We start from the raw sequence: 8203 nt of genomic DNA, 5'->3' as shown, positions 1-8203 counted from the left end.
CAGAAAGCCTAGAACATGAGATGAACTGCAAGGCCACCACTTATCTTTGCTATAGTCTTACTGGCACATAGCTGAAGACCAGTCATTTCTATTTAGGTAATCTGGATGGTATTTTGCCATTAGTGAACTGTCTCCAGCATCCCTTTCCCTCCATAGGATACTTCTTCAAGAAAGAAGGAAAATTATTTAAGTGCCTTTAAGTGTATCCCCACTGCCTGACTTCAGTATGCACATAACATTGTATTATTGTCACATAAAGCTAGTTTTCTCTTACATTCAGCAACTGATGGAGTAATAGAAACATATAATGGTTTGATTCCCCTGCTTTAGTTCTCTCAGTGGTACTGTTATCACAGCTTGTAGAAAGCTCCAGAAGAAGCAAGACAGTTTTGTTACAGAAGTTCTTAATTCTTTTTTGATTCTTCCCTTTGGTAAAGCAGTACTTCCCTATTTATAGAACTTCAATGGATTAGCATGCTGAAGTTTGTGTACTCTTTTCTTACTGTTCATTCTAATTTTTTATGGAGATGAAGAACTTAATTTTAAATGGCAATCTCCTCCTGGCAATGTCTCTGACTTTGGGACACTTTTCTCCCACTGCTTCCTCTGCTTCCATCTCCTAGACAGTTATTTGAATTAGTTAATGTTTATAAAGCCCATTAAATCCATAGAGGAAAGATACTATGAGTAAAATCATGGAAATTAAGTCAGAGAGATCCTCTAGTCCATTCACAATCACTTCTCACAGTCCATGCTTTCTGGACCAATGAACACAATTTCTTTCCCCTGGAATTCTTCAGAGTCTCAACATGGCTGAAAAATACAATTTCAGGGGGCTCTGTCCTTTATAACAGGCTTTATCCTCTATAAGATGATAGTAATTTAGCTACAGTTCAAAATGTAGTCACAGATGCTTAAAATTAAGTTCCTGATATGAAATGTTTCCTTTCCTTTGAATATGTCTTAATTTTTCCTCCTGTATTTTAATCAAACTTTTTAAAGCTTCAGATTATTTGCATCACCATTTTGGAAAGAGACCATCCCTGATTTTCAAAGGTTGGAGCAACCGGGGCTCGGGCAGCCTGAAAACACTGTCCACTTGTCTTCAGTCTAAGCACCCAGATTGGAGGAACAAAGAATTAAAATTCTTTCCAAACAATATATGCAAAATGGTGCTTTTCTTCTCAAGTTAGAATACACTGGTCAGTCAGGAGTGACTCATTCAAACTCATTATGGCAAACTCAAAACTCTTTACTCCCCAGGTTATAAAAATAGCACATAGGTTTTCCAAGGAAGACTTCTGTGATCTTTCCTAGAACAGGTTGGTGAGCTCCAGATAGACCCTGAGACAGGCAGAAGGAAATCTCACTTTCACAAGACAGGGAGATAAAAGGTCAAGGATTACCTCTGCTATTTTCAGATTACACCCACACGAAGACCCTGGATGATGGATTCCAAAGGAGTTATTCCCTTAAGAGCTGAGATAAGCCCCTTTTCCAAGTGACACCCTTTTTTTTTATCATGAGGCAGTGAAAATAACTTCTTTAGGCAGGACTTTTGATCCTGAAAGCAAATTCATTTCTTTACCAGGCATAGTAGTTCACAAAAGATGAAACATGCAAACAAGACTCCTGAAATAGCAGCCTACATTGAGTAGGAAGAGGTGTCCTGAGCAGTAAAAAAGAATTTCAAATTCAGACAGCAACTCAGAGGGAGATGGTGTAGAATGAAAATGTGTCTTGGGTCTCCCTGTTATCCACTGTGTCACTGTAGGAAAGGCACTTTCTGCTCAGGCTTGAAAGTTTTCAGTGGTTTGCTGTTCTGTACTTACAGCAAAATCTACACAGCCCCTTCTCTTATGTGATTCCAGCCATCACATCCCTCTTCCTACAGCCTTGCTTAGGCACTCTTTCTGAAACAGCTTTATGAGTCTCTTTTATACTCCCTGCAACATGTGTGATTGGTTATATATCCCTGGGTTTACTGGAAAAAAATTTTAGTAAATGAAAAAATCCAAATATAAATGTAGCCCAAGCCAGTCTCACAGCTTTTCAGGAATACTGTAGGAAAACACCCTGCAGTCTTAGAGAGTGGTCAAGAGCTGCTGCCAAAGGAGTGCAAATTTGAAAAACGTAGCCTTGCTTGCTATAAAATTGAAAAAGACTCCATAGGGAGCAGAGAAGTGGCCATATTATTCATTAGTCCTGTTTTATAATGATCCATGGGACCCAGTGAGATGCAGCCCAGAGTCTTGAGGGAAGGTTGACAGTAGTTGCCAAGCCCCTCTCCATGATACTTGAAAGTCATGGCAATCAGGTGAAGTCCCAGGTGACTGGGAAAAGGGAGGCATTGTACCTACTTTAGAAAGGGTAGGAAGGATGACCCTGGGAACTATGGACCTGTCAGCCTCACCTCTGTGCCTGGGAAGCACATGGAACAGATCTTCCTGGGAGCTGTGCTAGGGCACGTGGAGGGCAGAGAGGTGATTCAGAACAGCCAGCACTGCTTCACCAAGGGCAAGTCCTGCCTGACCAACCCAGGGGCTTCCTGTGATGGAGTTACTACAGCAGTGGACAAGGTAAGGGCTATGCATGTTGTTTATCTGGACTTCTGAACAGCCTCCACAACATCCTTCTCTCTAAGATGGAGAGAGATGGATTCAATGGGTAAATTATTAGATAGATTATCAAGTGGTTGGACCATCCTGTCTGGAGGGAAGTTGTAAATGGCTCAGAGTCCTGATGGACATCAGTGAAAGCTGGTGGCCCCGAGGTCTGTACTGGGACCAAGTGCTATTTAGTATATTTTTTAATGACAAAGGGACTGAGAGGACCCTCAGCAAATTTGCAGATGACACCAAGCTGAGTAGGGATGTTGACACACCTGAAAGATGGTATGCCATCTGGGGGAGCTGGATAAGCTTGACAAGTGGGTCCATGGGAACTCTGTGGGGTTTAACAAGACCAAGTGCAAGGTGCTGCACCTGGGTCAGGACAACCCCTGGTATCAGCAGAGGCTGGGGGATGAACAGACTGAGAACAGCCCTGAGGAAAAGGACTTGGGAGTGCTGGTGGATGAGAGGCTGGACATGACCCAGCCATGTGCACTTGCTGCCCAGAAAGCCAAATGTGTCCTGGGCTGCATCCAAAGCAGCGTGGCCAGCAGAGCAAGGGAAGGGATTTTGCCCCTCTGCTCTGTTCTGCTCTGGTGAGATCCGATCTGCAGTCCTGCATCCAGCTCTGGGATCCCCAGCACAGGAAGGGTATCAAACTGTTGGAGTGAGTCCAGAGGAGTCCACCAAGACAACCAGAGGGATGGAGAACTTTTCCTGTGAGAAAAGTCTGAGGAAATTTGGTTTGTTCAGTCTGAAAAAGAGAGGACTTCAGGGTGATTTAATTGCAGCCTTCCAGTGTCTGAAGAGAGTCTCTCCAAGAAAGGACAGGAACCTTTTACAAGGGCATGGGGTGACAGGACAAGGTGCAAAGGATTCAAACTGGAAGGGAGTAAATTGAGATTAGAAGTTTCCAGAGCAGGTAGAAATACTTACTGACCTGAGAATGGGATTTTATTGAACCAGCCAGTCTTCATCCTGTAGAGATGGAGTACTTCAGAAACTGACTGCTCCAGTTCCAGCTGGAGCAGAACAAGCTGGCACCCATAAAATCTTCATCCACCAATTCTGACCTCATCCTGGAAACCAAGCTTTTTCAGAGAAGATGAAACTTACCCCCCTTATGCAATATGTCACAGGAAGTACTGTTTCCTATTTTCAGATATATGTTTGTTCACGAAGAAGAACCCAGTTAGACCAGCCTGATGAAACAGTGAGTAGCTGATTTTTTTCCTTATCTTTCTATCTAAATGTGTGTGTATATATAAGAGAAATTCACTAATTGGGGAGTAGATGTGCCTACTGGGCAGTAGAGTGGACATTGAAACAGAGATAATAACTTTGGGAACAATTGGGTCTTGTGACTAGCTTACAGCTTGGGATAAGACTAAATGTGAAAGTACAGAATTCAACCGGACAATTGGTATAGAAAATGATAATCTTTTTTTGTACCAGAAACATATTGGGTCTTGGTTTTGAAGCAGTTCCAGGAGATTGATAGCTTGAAGTTGTATTCTGCTAAGGATGAAAATTGGTCAGACATTAAATCCTTCATACTTCATCTAAACATCTTGCTCTGTCAGATGCAGATGACACGTGTTCTCCATCCCTATCCTGTTACATGGTTTCTCTATATTATTCAAACATTTAGTGTGTTAAAAGTGTCATTTCATTATCATGTTTTAAAGGGATATTTGGACTGGGTCCTCTTTTCAATGTGATGTCTCTGAGTCACCACATTAGAAAGTCCTTACTCCATATCTCAGCCACATCTCAATGAGATATCAGTTTTACACTCAGATGGCAATTTTTGTTAATGAGTTTTTGCATGAACAAAATCGTCAGTACTGCACTGGAATTTTTGTACTCACACAAGAAAACGTGAGCTTCTCTGCTTGGATAGAGCCTTGTCACTTGTATATTAGCAAAAAAACTACAATAGCCTACAAATTCTTTTTCATTTTTTTTACATTCTTGGGAGAATTGTCACTGTAATTTGCCTGGAACAGTTGACATCAACAGAGCAGGGGGCTTGAACTTCTCAGTGTAGAGACTCTTGGAGCAATAACAGGACATCACATGATCCTATTGCATATGCTGGCAACCTCCACTCCAAACTATTACCTTTCCATTTTGTACTTCAGTTCATCCTCAGAATGGTTGTGACTACAACTGCTGCTTGAATTACTCTGAATTCAATGTTTTATCAGATACTGGAAAAAAACCCCAAACCAAAACACAGCAAAAAAACCCTTACTGACATACTAGCCCAGAAGTTAGCTTAGACAAGAGAAGAACCCATGTATACATATACTAATGATTTGGAGGAAGATATTTAATACCTGCCACAAATTTCTCTTTCTCAGAATGCTAATGATATTCCTTTTCTGTACATTTGTTTAGGTAAGAACACATCCTACTTCTTTTGTACTGAGACCCATAGACTGACTCACTCTATTTCACTGCAGAAAAGCTCAGAATTTTTGCCAGACTGTTTTTCTGTTTTTGATGGGGAATGTCAACAATCAGGTCCTGAGGCACCATAGAGAATTAAGCCTGCTCTTCTCAGATTAGAGTATATTTTACTTTCAAAGTTTTGTAGGGTTGGAAAAAACCCATCAGTTAGGAGGCAAGTAATTCTGAATGTTTCTAATGCTCAGCTGTTAGAAAAGAGGAAGAGGTTTCCCAGGAAAGATTTAATTTTGGAAGGGCCTCTTTACCCGATGAAATCCTAGAAGGAAATCCTGTGGTCACTACCACATGAAAAGTTGTGTTTGAGGGAAACTATCAGAGTCTTAATAGAGTATTTAGTTTACACTTCCATGTTTTCCTTCATCTTTCCTAACTCAGGAAAAGTTCTTACTTTTTATGCTTACTCTCCAAGCAAATGCAGGTGTCTGTAGTTTTGCTCCTCCAAGAAAGTCAAAGGCAAAGTGGTAGAGCTGTTAGCAGGAAACACTGGGTACCTCTCTTGCAAAGCCTGCTATCAGAATATGTGGTATTATTTTTAAAGTTTCAGTATTACTCAGTGCTCTGTTGCACTTCTCTCTCTTCATAAAGTGCCCTAGATGCTGCTGACACATACTTTTAAGCTGACTAAAAGTCATTAAGCAATTTATTTTTCTGTGTGCCAAATACTGGCATTTATAAAAGGAAGAAAGTGAGGGCAGGGGCAGTAGTGCTGTTATCTGCTCATACATTGCAAAATAGAAATCTTGTCTTAAACTGCAAAAAGGTGAAGGGAACTTTGGGAGGCCATTGAGTTTTGAAATAAGGATAAGCTCCATTCATGCACAGATGATCTTGTATCTTGTAGTTATTACAAGTTCTGGTTTCTGAGGGGAAGCTTTGTCCAAATCCCCTCTAGAGCACAGCAGACTCATTGGTCTGTGACAAATGTCATCCCTAAATAAATCACTGTAGCAACTCAGGAGCTGCTTTGCTTGAATGACATGGAAACGTCTGATAGTCCTACCAGCACCTAGACATTGTCTAGCTCAAAGTGACACTGTGGATAGCAGCTAGTGCTCGAGAACTAGTGAGGCTTCTCTCAAAGCAGCCAAAATACAGAAATCTGGAAAGACATGTTTCAGGGCTACATGTACTTCATTACAAGAATCTCTGATGTTGCCATAAGTGCAGCTTTGTTAAAACTTAGAGAAATGAAATTACCTTTATTAGGGCTTGCAAAGTTGTAAGTATTCAGCAAACCAATTTTTCTCCCATCTAATATGTAAGTTTAAGAAGTCTTTTCCAGGGTCCTGGTATTTGGCCCATTGCTTGGCAAAACCTTTCTGTATCCAGCTTCTTTGGCAACTCAGAACATAACCAGTCCTCCAAGGAGAAACAACAGTAGCCTCTTATTGGACTCTTCATGTATTTAGATACTCTTACATGTTAAACACAGGATAAATTAAGTTCTCCTCTTAAGTCTACCTTAGGTTGACATGTTGCCTACTTTTGCAAAAATCATTCAGAATTTCTGCTAGGAACCAAAATGATCCTGTGCATGTGGAAACAGTGGGACTGTGGTCAGGAGAGTGGGTGCTGATGGCCACATGCAGTACAGAAAATTAAAATAATTAAGACGTTCTGAATATTCATGTGTAATTTTGGACAGAAAAAATAAAAAAGAGGGAAATAAACCAAATAATTAAATACAAGTTCTCAAATCAGAGTTGCTCCGGCTATGTTTAAATAGCATAAGAGCAGAGATAAACCTTGAGATTTCTTTGCTATAACACACTCATTTCTGAAGGTCCACACCTAGATAATTTAAGAGGCAAAACCAGACTTCTTGTCAAGGGCTGCAGCTTCTGCAGATGATGCTTCTTTCTGCACAAAAAATGAAAATGGGAAATATGGTTAAAGACAAATGAAAAAAATTAAAATCAAGTGCAACCAGTAATTTCCAATAGAATTTTTTATCCAGGTCAGTTTTCTAGAGTTCTTTGTGATTAACATTGCTGGTGTGCAAAGGAGAAGCATTTTTTTAAAAGCATCTCAGAAAATATTTTTAATATTTTGTGCTTGTTTTGAAAAGGAGCACCATACAAATACTGTAAGATTTCCCACCAGGTCAGAGCCTGTAAACAAAACAACCACAGCACATGCTGATTTTCTAGCCAGAGTCAGTGTCAATTGTGTAGGGCAAGAGCTAAATTTTGGTGGTGGGAAGGTGAACTTGGTCTGACTGGGATGGACTTACTTTTCTTCCCAGTAGCCCTTATGGTGATGTCTTTTAGATTTGTGGCCACAGCTGAGAGAGATGACCCAAACTGACCAAAAGGGTATTCTGGGTCATAGAACATCACACTCAGGAATAAAACTAGGGGCAGAAGGAAATTTTTTACTCAAACACTCTATCTGTCTCCTCGGTAGAACATGGCAAGCATTTGTCCTTTTATTACCTCTTGTGGGTTTTTTCAGTTTCATTCTCTTATTCAGCTGTCTTTTCCTCAGCCTGCAAGTTTTTCTTTCTTCAGCATTTCTGATTCTCTCCCTGATCCTCCTGTGGGGAAGTGAGTGGGTTTACCAGATGGGGCCTTAGCTGCTGGCTGGGGTCATACTTTCACAGGGCATAAGACCTGGACAGCAAAGGAGACAAATCAGTAGAGAGTCAGTTAACTTTAGCTTGGTTGCTCCCACAATTATTTTCTGCCAGTTTTACAACTTGAAATAAGTTCCAGACTTGGAATAAAAAAAAAGTTACTTTCTTTTTATACAAATACAAAAATTGTACAAGGCTAAGTGCACCAAGGGAGGTTTAGATCAAATATTAGGAAAAAAATACTCACTGAAAGGGATATCAAGCTCTGGAACAGGCTGCCTAAGGAAGCAGTTGAGTCACCGTCCCTGGAGGTATTTAAAAGCTGTGTAGATGTGATGCTTAGGGACATGGTTTAGTGGTGGACTTGATAGTGTTAAGTTAATGTTTGGACTTAATGATCTTGGAGGTCTTTTCTGATCTAAATGATTCTAGGATTCTACATTACTATGATTCTATATATAAGTGTACATATATTTATATCCATATTTATATTTACTTGTGCATATACACACACAAAAAATTGTTTTACTACCATGTAACA

The sequence above is a fragment of the Sturnus vulgaris genome, chromosome 1 (genome assembly GCF_052056855.1).
Source record: "Sturnus vulgaris isolate bStuVul1 chromosome 1, bStuVul1.hap1, whole genome shotgun sequence".
NCBI classification, from domain to species: domain Eukaryota; kingdom Metazoa; phylum Chordata; class Aves; order Passeriformes; family Sturnidae; genus Sturnus; species Sturnus vulgaris.
Note: the sequence above shows the minus strand (reverse complement) of the source record.